At 31.0% G+C, this 13,613-nt stretch overlaps 1 protein-coding gene across 1 annotated transcript in view; it reads right to left on the bottom strand.

Annotated features, from left to right (window-relative positions):
- LOC111001319 (DE-cadherin) overlaps positions 1-13,613 on the bottom strand; it is a 166,291-nt gene that overhangs the window by 91,706 nt on the left and 60,972 nt on the right. The window lies entirely within an intron of this gene.

Here is a 13,613-nt window from a genome sequence, read left to right as displayed (position 1 = left end):
ATTCATTTTACTGAATATCCTGGATACACTGGTAGTTAATTAAATACTGTGATTATATAAATGATCATTTATATAATAAGGAAAGTGTTTAGTTATGTTATTAGAATAAAATAGTAGTCAATTAAAAAAATAATAGTTTTAGTTGGTACTTAGGTACTTAAATGGTAGTAAATTACATTCTATTAATGCAAAACGAATTTCGCAGGGCCAGCTAGTGAGTAGTACTTCATTTGTTCTGTAATTTTACTCAAAGTACATTATGGTACTGACAAACAAACAAAATCCATCGACAATTTTTAGCATTAACTCTAGATAGAGTTCAAGCGTCACCTATAACCTCTGTTAGGTTACTAACGAAGTTAACACTCTTTAATATATAAAGAGAGGGAATAAGAGAGAGGGAAGATAAGTTTAACGACGTGGGTTGATAAAGGACAGCAATACAAGCGAATGGCCTCGATCGGTTATCTCTGAATCTTAGACGCAGGCGCAGCTTTTGTTCGCAAATGGAATGTTGCACTCAAACCACAATGCAGTAACAATATCTTATGATTTCTAAATGACATTTTAGTGATGCAATAACCACAATAGAAGCATTCGTGTGAACGAAATAATTTGTAAATATTAACGCGTATAACAGTACCATTGTAAAATTTGTATAAAAATCTTAAACGACAGCACGAACATGCTTTGGTCAATTACAATACGTGTAGTAACAATATAAAATTGTGATTAGTCGATTGGTTCAGTTGGTAAAGATCGCGGTAGTTCCAAAATATGTTTATGACTAAGAAGTAGTATTATCTTTCATAACTTCATTATGTCAAAATAACTACTCGCATATGTCTTATGTAGTTTTGCATTTCTTGCGCTAACCTCATCTAATAAAAAACATTTTATCACATGGTAGCCCGGATGAGATCGCTCGATACCGATAAGGCCGCCAGTTGCCCTCCGTTTTACCTAATAATTTTAATTGTAGTATATTACTTTAAGCTAGCAATGAAGAATTAATAAACAAATAAATGAAAATATATAATAAATATAATTTGTGTTTATTGAATCGTAAATACTATAAATTAGTTTTTAAACACATCTTATATTAACGTTGAGACGATTGTATTCTGATACACATCAAGTTAAAACTTTAAAATATTTTTCTAGCCTTTTGTAACTATAGAATTCTGCAAGACTTTATACAAATTTCATAATATTTTTTCTAGTTTTGTTGTTAGGTTCTTAAATATTTATATGTTACTGCAATTGAATTGGTTTTGTACTGAGAAGTAATAAAGATAAGTACTATTAAATAAGTATAAGAATATATTTCTAATAAAAAGATATTCGTTTTTAATTCACATTTCCTTACCAATTCGTAGCACACTGAGTCAACCGCGAGACTTGTCAATTAAGAACAAAAAAAAGATTACCATAGTTCACTTAGGTTAGTGACCCCAATGATGCGTTGAGTCGTTAAAGAATATTACGCTCGATAATTTCTCGTTTAGTGAATGTTAATATTTTTAAAGATTAGGACTACTACTATGAACATGGCGTTTCATACGACGACATATTAGAAACATTGATTAATAGCTTGATTAAATAAATATAAATTAAACGCATTTCTCCAACAAATTGGTATATATGCAAATATATCATAAGCAGCATTATCATATAAATTGATTAAAGTATTTCCGAACCAATTCTACTAACGATCGTTCAAGAGCGTACCGATTCATAAAACGGCAACGCACTTGCGAGCGTTTGAATGTCTATAGGCGGTTACTTGAGATCATGCCTCCAGCCGGAATTCCCCCTGTTACATAAAAACTAGGCAACCTTAGCATAACATTTAATTAAAACACAAAGGGATACTGAATATTATTTCTTACCAATCTGTATCTTGATATCGGTGCATTTATCTTGACATTGATTGATAACGTAACGATAAAAAGATATAAAATGCATTCTTAATAAATTTGTAATATAATTATGTAGGAAATAAGCGACTCTACGCGTGTGCAGTTTTTATATTTAAAAATGAATGTCAACAGTCTTATGCATTCCAGCGCATGCAAATTATTAATTGACATATATATACATGAATATATATGTCAATTAATAATTTGTCTTGCTCTGTGCAACAGTAAATTCCCGCCATCTCGGCGGTAGCTGAACGCTAGTATAACATAAGATTCGTTTAACAAATGGATAAATGCATACAATCCCGATTCACAATTGATCAAATCAAACTTCCGAAGTTATACCAACTAGTTCCAACTTTTGGTAAAATTCATCTTAGCCAGATTTGAATTTTGTGATTCGGAACAATATTGTTCCTGACGTTTGTTTTCGGTCAAGTTGGGCGACTGGCCAAACTCCTATGAAGTTGAATATTATTGTTCTGATAACTAAAATATTGTTTTCGTACTTTTATAGTATCGGTAATAAAAAAGTGCCTGCGTACATGTATATGTTAGGAAATTAATTAATATTAAAATATTAAAAGTGTCTAAAATATTAAAAATATTAAAAGAAAATTAACACAAATTATGTATTGTTTTTTATGTCTTCGATTACCATGTAATTTTTAAAAAATTCTCTTTACGAAATATTAATTTTAAAATATTATTATTTCTATAAGCTAATTTGCCCTTCTCATTCTCTCTCAATGGGTCTCTATCGCTCTCTCCCATTTCTTTGCTAAAACGCTGCACATCTTCGTGACTTAAAAATGTTACCCTCATGCGCCTAAAGAAGTTTCACTTCAAAAAGTATTTAAGGTTTGTTTCCCAAATATTTTGGTCAAATACTAGCAATTTTGGACAACAGCTACCAATATAGATCTAGCTCTGTGTAGAATAGATTTTCGTTAGGAAATATCAATTTAAAAATCATGGTGTACTTTAAAAAAAATATATACCAATTTACATCGTATTGGTATACGAGTTGGTGGTATACGAGAAATATTTTTCATTCTTCAAGTGGACAACTTTCTTAAAAACACAAAATGCAACAATCGAAGCTTCGTAAAATAATAGAACAACAAACCATGTTTATAGAGCTGACAATAAATATTGTACTTTGAAAATTTCTCCATAAAACTGCAGTATACAAACCGTTCAGTGGAACAACAATAAAATGTTGTTTGTGTGAGATTACACTACCTGTACCAGCCCTATTCAATGAAACCAATTTCAATCGTTGACAAAACAAAAAGATACGTTTATTGAATAACGCCCCGCCGATTTTGAAGTTACAAGGTAAGCTTGTGTCTTGATGTGTAGATTACATTTCTAATCATAACCAATCATCCATAAAAACAAACTGTAGCTGACCACCGGTTCAATGTAACTCCCAATAGCGATAGAGATAGCGATTTCTTATTCAATATTAAGTTTTTACACCGTGCTAACAAATCAGCGGTTTTGTTCGCGCGGTTCTTGAGAAATTGCATACAAAAACGTCGAGATACACAATTAGATATTATCTTTAAATAAATCGTTAACACTTTGAACACAAAACGTATTTGATTAAAATTAAAACAAAAATATAAATGTATTTGTTAAAGAACTAGGAATCGTGCCAATGTTGTACCACTATAAAGTTTCAACACTGTTGCAAAACGATCGCGCACGTCTGTTTGTCTATACCCGATAGATTTCAATTTGTTGTATTTGATTTTCGTTATGTATTTGTAAATGCTATGAAAGTGTATTCCTGGAAATCATTATTTACTTATAATATGGGTAATATCGCTTTGGTGTAGCTTTACCACATCATTTGAATACATCCATGTTTCTGTCAGTTTGTTTATTAAATATATTTCGCTAAATCGAATCTATTCAATCGTTAAGCCCTGGTCCTTGACTGAGACGAAATTGTCACATTAAATGTTGTATTTAATTTGTCTTTCTGTACCAATGTATCACTGTTTCATTGGCATGCTTTTGTAATTAAAAAAAACACAACATATTCTTGATTCTTATCAAGAGATACATTTGCCAAATTATATATGTCATTGCCATAACATATGGTATGTGTAAATAAAAAACTAATTTACGAAATAATGGTGGCGTGATTTTTATCTTCCAGAAATTACTGTTATAAGCGCCCTCTATCGGCAACTAAATTTCCTTCCCACATTTCGGCGCAGATCTAAATCAAAATCTAAATGAGCGCATATGAGAATCACTTACCAGTTTTGAATATCTTAATAGAAATCAGCTGTTGTATGCATATTTGTATTTACCTGTAAAAAAGAATATACATATTAAACATCAATTATTCCAGTATAAATACACTATTTGTTTTAGTTCATTGTTTCGAGTTATATTGAGAATTGGTTACCTAACGCACTAATCTAACGACTTCGGATAAGTAGACAGAAAAAAATTAATTTAAGTAAATGTTTCATCAGAATAAATGCCATGACATGACACTGAGCGTTGCATGTGATATGTTTTTATTTTTAAATCTAAGTATAGAAACTTTGCAAAGAAACATAAATTATTATTATAATTTATGTTTCTATATATATTATTATTATAATTTATGTTTCTTTTCAAAGAAAGATTCAGATTGATACATTATAAAAATCTGCACAATCAGCCATATAAAAATGGGAATGCAATCAATTACGATAATATTATAAAAATCATTCCTGTAAGAGGCCTTCTTTTAATTAAACATTAATGTGAGAAAAGAAACATACGTTATGTGAGTTTTTTTGTTAAATTCTAGTGATCAAGGCATTTTCGGCGTCCATGAATAAGGTTGTGTACAGGCAACAATATTTTGCAGTTTACTACGAAGCCTTATCGAACGATAAAAGTTCGTTCTATTTAGTTTCAGACCGCTACTAAGTTTTCCATACATACAATATATCTTTGAGATATACATGTATATTTAAAATCATGTAGATATTCGATTTTTTATATTACCGTGGTATACTGAGCTGTACTTGCTTCGAATATTCTTATAATACGGCTGTCAAAGTCTATGAAGGTACACAAGAGTACTTAAATATACTTAAAAATAACTTATTTACTTAACTTTGTATGTTATTATTTTAAAGTGTCTTCCTCATCCAGGTAACAAAGCATAGATTATATTTACTTTTCAATATATTTTTGGAACGAATGTATTTACTATTTACTATGTTTGGCTAACCCGCACAGGCGATTTCTAATTTAGCTATTTTCTTTGGGAACTTTATGGATGAAACAAATAAAATTATTTACAAACATTCTTCTGTAAACATAAATATTGACTCAAGAAAATTTTCCTTTTAAATGCAAAGGAAACTGCATCATTAGTCAGAAAAGACGTGCATTTCTACTATCGTCATAGAAATTGAGGACAACTAGTTATCAAACCTATATATTTTTTTAAATTTATATAAATGTCATGGGTCACGATTTAGTAAGAGTCAAGCATGTAATAATGCTCGTTAAAATCTTTAGATTTTGACTAATCACAATCAATTGACAGTAGCAATTGTTTTAAATTTAAAATTCGAACTCCAGCTTCCAACACTGTATGCTATTTAAATATTTTATATTTATAACAGCAAGTAAAATAAACTATATAACATTTTTTTATGAGGCTCAATTTACGAGTACTGCTATCTGTCACTGCTAGGGTCCAAAGCAAGCAAATTTCTGCGTAAGTTAAACTGATATTTCGCAGGCGTTCTAAGACGATATTGGCCCTTTTAGAAACGCATGAACTAAATACTTAACTACGTAGGCGTATACAACACAGTATGTTATTTACAAACACAAAGTTTCACATGTTATTTAGAAACAAATTACAAAACAGGTAAAAGGTACCGTCGAAAGTTCTCGATCATTTCAAGGCGTCGTAAATCAACAAGTTGAAGTCTTTACGTGTCACTTATTAAACACGGGGAAGTAAATTTGATTTTAATTGAACAAGCGTAGCCGGTAAACGATTCAATGAAGATGGGCGGGCAATAAAATTAAGTGTCTTCCAGCCGAAATTGACTTCGCAACAGATTTTTTATTAGTGTTGTGGGGGATTTGATTTAGAAGGGTGTGTAAGAAAGATGATAAAGATGTATGCTTATTTTTTTAGTACTATTTGAACATAAATTAATTATTATTTTTTATTTTATACCTTATAGTAACTAGAACTATGTAAAATGCGTGGACCCTTAACATTTAAATACAAATGACTTGTTCCAGCTCTTTCATAAATTATATAGTAATAAATATACGTATAAATAGTGCAGTTTGTATCTATCTATGATTTATAGGCCGGATATTCGTGTAATATATTTGATTATTCGGATTTGAGGAATTTAGGGGTGCAATTAGATTCGGTATTTCGCCGTTATGCCCTCGTTTTTACCTGTAGTGAAGAAAAATTACTAAAAATATGTAACAATAAAATTCAACCACGCAATTACCGTGCAATTAATAACAATTTAATAACCCCCCCCCCCCCCCCTTATTTTGTCAACAAGCGGAGCTCTCAAAAATAATAGTTCATAAACTTATAAATTTTTGTAGTAATCCTCGATAATGTAATTCACTATTTGCTATTCTTGAATCTGTAAGATTAGCTTTTTAGTTTTAGTTAGTTATTAATATTGTTTTTTTTATTTTCTCTAGATTAAGGTTCTATAGATTAATATAAATATATTTTGTTTTTTATATAACTTCTGGTTATGCACTTCTGGCACTCATCATTTTTTTATTTATTGTTTTCTTTTCTTACTAGGGTTGCCTGGAAGAGATCGCTTGTTAGCAATAAGGCCGCCGTTGCATCCCTTGTAATTTATATTTATTGTGTTATTTGTGTTTCTTTCTAGCAACGAAGTGTCAATAAATAAATAAATAAATAATGCTGCGGTATAATAGACTCCCAAAAAAATGTCAAAAGTTCAGGCAGCCTAGCAATATTTAAATTAAGATTAAAAGACCATCTATTGAGTGATCCCAATCTACGGAAAAGAAAGTTCATCCAAGTTCTACCAAGTTTCTTTTTTTCTTTTTTTTTTCAAATTGTAACGTTAGCATATAAGTGTTCTCATGTAAGTGACTAATGTCTATTATGAGAATAAATGTCTTTAAACCTATAATGCATTTCGTTTTCAATCATAGACAATGCGTGGGTAATATGTATATTAAAGTTAAAATACATACCCATTCACCAAATAAGAAAGAAAACCGTAGAAGACCATATAATGTCTACGTAATACTTTAACGGTCCCTGTGTAAGTTCAGGCGAAATTGTTTCTTTATTGGCGTAATTTCGCAGTATGAGTATTAGGCATTTAATCTACTGAATATCACATGTTTAAAATTAAATTAAATTTCGCACTTGAATACACGTACATACGTTTGTTTACACCTATTTTGCATATAGATTGTTCCGGCTCTCATGAATGATAATAAGCTTGATTACTAGGTATCACATTCTAACTTTTCTCGGTAACCGGTAGGTGAAGTGTTCAAGGATACTTCGGGTCTCAATCTTGTTTTGAGCCAATTCAAGTTGGATTCTTCCAAATCTGTTTTCTTATTACGTACTTGCAAAGTTATTATAAAATGACTGTTTTTACTAAAAATGAGATATCTCAGGAAGCTTATTTAAATTGGCTGAATTATAACGATAATTGTATTTCCCCGAAAAAATGCTAAAATAGAAAAACTCCACGCGTTTGAAGCTGCCGTGGGCTATATGTATAATCAAATATCATTCGCAAGGAAAATTACTGTAGAAAAATAAGAGAGTTTTCTATTACATTAACTATTCAGTGATTGATAAAAATTGGAATGAATTATCTAGTCGTGTATGTTCTGTTTGCCTATAAGGGTCACATTAAACATTGAATCTAAATAAATTTGAATGTTCACGCACTGATGTGTGCACATCGTAGGCAAGCAATTATAAATAAATGGGCTATCTATATACGAGAAAGTACAAAACTATTGTGTTCTATTTTGTGTCCCAATTTCTGAAGATAATGTATCATACAATTTGGCAGGAGTTGTGGAAAGTCGGAAAGTTTTGATTGAAAGTTTACAACAATTTAATGGGCGTATAAAGTTAGAACTATCTTTGAACAAGTTTGAGATGCGACACGACGTGATTTTAAAACAAGGCTGGACCATAATTTATAAAATATGAGATGAAAGCTGGGATGACCGCGTCCTGGGTTTTTTAAGGTTGTAAAATACTAAAATGTTTTAATAGTGAAAAAGTTAAATAATAAATAAAATAGAAGAGGAAATAGATTTTTTTGTGTAAATTGTAAAATGTTATTTTCCAACAAGGTATATCTAACATCAAAAGCCTGTTCTATTAATAAATTAGATTATTATTAATGTTATGGAAATATTGAAATATAAAAAAAATATGTTACAATAAAACTTACATCTTTAAACATACAAAAGAATTTTTATATCAAAACTAATTGTACCCTCTCTACGAAGCTACGTAAACGAAAATATATATAAGCATTAAGTCCCTAATAACTTTTACTCGCTAATACTTATAATAGAAAACTAAAAATTAAAAATATAAATTAGGTAATGTCAACATGACGACGAGTCAATGATTTTTACGCCAGAAAATCATTCATCGACATCGAAAAATCATATCTTCTTGTTGAGACCTGATAGATCAAGGAAACAGACACGGTAATACGATTTCAACGGTTTTGCGTGTATGAGAACAATTTAAACAAATAATAAAATCTATTTATAATAATAAATGACCATAAACACATTAGGTACTAGGTCGACCCTTAATTGCAATTTTTACCGAGTTCCATTTCATTAATGCGGTCATTACGTCTCAAGGACTCGTGGAGATTTTTAATGTGGCAACACTAACGATGTGTGGCTGAAGAATTACGAGAATGATTTTTATCCGTGTCAAGGGGTCACACTCGCATAAAGGGATAAAGCTAAGTCAGAGAGCAGAAAAAGTGGCTGTTTTATTACGGATAGTAGTGTTAACTAGACACTGACACTACATTTTACAAAAATATATACACAATAAAGACTATGTGAACTTTTAATACCACTTAATGCGATAAATTTATTTTTAACCGATTTCAAAAAAGGAGGTTTTCCATTCGGCTATAATATTGGTATCGTTGGAGTCGAAAAATATTTGATAATGATCTATTTAGGCTGCCCAGCACATGTATTTTAATTATTGTACGATTTTTTGTCCTATTTTATGGTTGACGGATATTTAATGTCGGTTTAATTTTAAATTTAATTAAAATTCAGTTTAATAATTTAAATAAACCTAGGGCTTCTCTGACCTATGTCCTGCTTTATATTTTTTTAAATTCCATATTGGCCTACATTTTATGTCAAAATGAAACGTGCTAAAGAAGTTTCATATAATGAAATCTATATATATGCAAGTTTCTTCTGCGTAAGTTTTTAATTCTAGTAAAGTAGTAAAAGTTTTGTAACAAAACACGAAAGGAGAAAGGCACCGATTTGAATATCAAAAAACTTAAGTATAACGCCAAACTGCAGATATTGTAACGGAAAAGATCGATAAAGTAATTAACTTTCACTGGTAAAAGTTAGAAAACATCGTATGAGGCTTACAAGGGCGTGTTTTAATCGATTTCGCAGACATTGATGTTTAATTCCGCTTATAATTACTAAAGTGCTTCAAACACATCAAACCGTATGAGAATTTTTGTTTGGTCTCGACTCTTCTTACGCCCAAATCCAATAACCTATCTCAATCCATTTCTGACTATCTGAGATGGATATCTTAATCCAGTGTTGTAAAAATAACCAAAAGACGTATTGAGATAGTCATCTGTCGATACAAGCTATCCATGGTAGGTCGGATCGGTATTTGTGGATAGACCTTTACATGAAAATGACAGTTTATGGGATGTTCTATATTTTTATAAATCACAACCCATTTTTATCTTTGTTAAATTGATATATTTCTTCACAAACAACGGTAATTAATTTATATTCTTATAGAAAGGCTCATAGGAAAAAATACATGCTCACTCGGCTTAAAAGTCTGTTCTGAGTGACGTCTGTTTTCTTCTTTTCTTAGTGTCCTGTATTTATATTGCCACATACATCAAAATCGTATAGAAAATACTACACCAAATAAAATGTACATTTTAGTGCGTATCTACGATACGCTACAAGTTCAACTGTGCCAATATCCTATCTTAAATCTTTTACAGTTTGTTTGACGGGTGAAACAATGTGCATAGGGGTACGCCGAGTTGTACTGTGGCGTTAATTTTTTTAGTTATATGACTCCACTCTTCACATTTCAGCTTGTTGTAGTTAGTTGGTTGGTTGTCTCATTATTAATTATCTTTCTGTTCTCAATAAAGGCAAGATATTGCATTCTATCCTTCGCCAAAAATGGAGTGTCTTTGTAGGGTTTGGTTATTGGGATGCAGATAGGAGATCGATCGACTGTCACGATCTGGCAATCCACACTCTCAGATTGTTTCCTATCTGAGATTGTGTAAATCAAGGAACTTTCTATAAGGCAATATATATTTACTGCTAAAATGCTTATAAATTGTACCAAACACCTATAGCATTCACAATATTAGAATTTCCATAGAATAGTATCAGGAACAAAAAACCATACGGAATTTAAAGGAATCACACAAATCCCCTGTTTCGTTCTCGATGTTTGAGAATTATCTCAATGCATTAGAATATTACGTTTTACAAAACAATATCGCTTTCATTAATTCAATGAAGTTCTTAATAATTTCTTAGGAAATTAGCAATGTTGCAGACCATACAAACGCCAAACGCATTTAAAAATTGTATAATCATATATAAAATTTTATTTTATTTAGTAGTTAAGTTTAGTGTAGGATTTAAAAGTAATCTTAATTTATAGTCATAAATATATATTCTTATGTGCTGTAAGTAGTAGCAAATTACAAACCTACCTACAAACCTTGGCGTATTATATAGAAGTAGTAAGTAGGATTAGCTTTTTCGTTTTTGTATTGTTAATTTATTTATTTTTTTCTGATTTTAGTTTTTCGGTTAATTTTGCACTTCTTGTACTTAACCCTTCATAGGTGTTTCTTTTATTTCTGCCAAAATCCAAATTAGGGTTGCCTGGAAGAAATCGCTTGTTGCCCATAAGGCCGCCCATTGCCCAATAACTTATGTAACCTGCTTGTTTATATGTATGTTTTTGTATAACGTATCGAAATGTAAATAAATAAAAAAGGTTGACCAGATCTAAAAGGTTGTATTGGCATTATGCTAACCAAAATAATTAATCATAGTATTTAGGTGACCTACGTTAAACATAATTGTACGATCAAAATGTATTGTGAGAAAGGTTTAAAAAACATTGAGAACCTTTATATCGTTACGCACACCAAATAGAAAAACTAGGCGACAGTAAATTTTCCATTAAAATGCGTCGTCCGTTACTTCGGAAATTTGACTCGCCGAAAGGGTGCAGCGGAGCGTGCTATGAAACTATGGTTTAGTTTACACAAACATCTATTCCATCTGCCTGTCTAGTACAAAAACTGTAGGTAAACACTGTATTTCTTGAAAATTATGTTGGAACTTTATTCTTCATCCCTGTCAGATTCTCAACTAGTCTTTCTTAAACCTCAAACATGGAGGAGAATCTGATCATCATAGCTACCTCGAAAAAGAAGCAATCTTAATATATATATTTCTTGTGTGCGTGTGTATGTGACTGAACTCCTCCTAAACGACTGGACCGATTTAGACGAAATTTTTTGTGTGTGTTCAAGGGGATCTGGGAATGGTTTAGATTCACAATTTTGTCCGCTGGACAATGTTTTTTTAATTAATTTTCAATTTATTAGTTGTTGTTGATTTTGGAATGTTTTACATTGGATCCGACAGACGGCGCTACCATCGCAGTGTCAAATTTTAAATAATATTCGAATTTTAATTTTAGTCTGTCCCGAAATTTAAAAAAAGTTTTGTTATCATTGTGTTATATCGTGTGTGACCATGTGCTGGATCGTTAGATATTGTCATAACATTTGAATAATAATTTTCATCAAAATGGCTTATTAAAAATTGAAATTTTGAAATTAAAGACGTGTAGAGGACAACGTCTGTCGGATCCGCTAGTATTCTTATATTAAGAAATTTTATTTCATTTAAAATTACCAATTCTTGACACTTGCGAGCCTTCTACCAATGTGAGTGTCCATGGGCGGCGGGGCGGTATCACTTAACATCAGTGTGCCTCCTATTACAAAAAAACAAATGAAAATAAGTAGGAAGAGAACTGAGACTATTAAAAAAAGTTAACTTGGATTTTTAAAATCTTACCTGCGTTTTAATTTTAAACAAGTCAGATAACTTTGCTACATTAGATATAAAACCCTTTGTTCCGTAGACGATATAATTTATATATCGCCTAGAACTTCCTTAGTACATTTGAATTTTTCTTCATTTCAAAGTCTGTCTATGTCTGATAAAGAAGACATGTAGAAAGCGGTTGTAGCCAGTTCTAGTACCGGACGAAGCGTGTCACGCTTGCTGGCGGAAATCAAACAGGATAGGGTTACCAGTTTCTAGGTTATATTTAGAACCGCTTTACGACAAAGGTTTTATATGGTTATTCGTTAATATAGCTGTACTTAAAACTTAATTAGTTATTATTTTTAATTAAAAGTATCACATACTATACAGAGTGTTCGTTTTATCCCAGCCTTAAGAATTAGTTTTATACATTATGTTTGCAATGAAATGGCTTATTTATTAGGTAACACATATCTCTATATATATATTAGTAGACACAGAAAGAAGGCAAGTAAATATAACGTTAGAGCAACATAACAGCTACAGAAAGCGGAGTAGACTATACAATATGTACTTATAGTTCATTAAAAATACCTTTGTGAACATGAGCAAAGCATGTATGTTCGTTAAATGCTGTAACAAGTGCTAAAAACTTCGCTTACAAAATTTTAAAATCTCAATGGAACCACTTTGCGTTCTATTTTCAAATAAATCGATAAAATCGTTTGACCTAAACTTTTGGCGGTAAAAGTTTAACGGAATTTTAAAACGATGTTTATTCGCACGATAAATTAATCGTAAAAGTATAACTTATCTGCGATACCAACCGCATTGCGTGAACGTAAAGAGTTTAATGGGCCATTATTGTTGATTTAAATACCTGAGACTAGATTGAGGATTTATTGTTTGTATATCAAGCTTGGCTATTAAACATACTTTAAGTTTTAAGTCGTTAACGTAGTCCATAAAGTGATGCTGATAACAGTAGTTGCTGTATTTGATAGATGCTAAATGTTTTCGAAGTCAAAGTGAATGCCAAGCCAGGCAGCCTGGCTTCTCTGACATTGTGAAAGGAGTCGGATTCGGTAGATTGGTGTATTTATTACGGACGAAACGCATACAGTCGGTAACTATGACTAACGAAACTATGAGAATTTAACGCATAAAAGTAAGTATGTATTACTGAATTCTGAAAATGATAACAATTTAACGTTTAAGTTTTAGGATGCTGTTTACATTACTATTATTATTATTTTATTTCTTTAATATTATAAATTTATTGATACAACTGCAGTAGTAATAATT

The sequence above is a fragment of the Pieris rapae genome, chromosome 14 (genome assembly GCF_905147795.1).
Source record: "Pieris rapae chromosome 14, ilPieRapa1.1, whole genome shotgun sequence".
NCBI lineage: Eukaryota > Metazoa > Arthropoda > Insecta > Lepidoptera > Pieridae > Pieris > Pieris rapae.
This window is presented reverse-complemented; position numbering and strand designations above follow the sequence as displayed.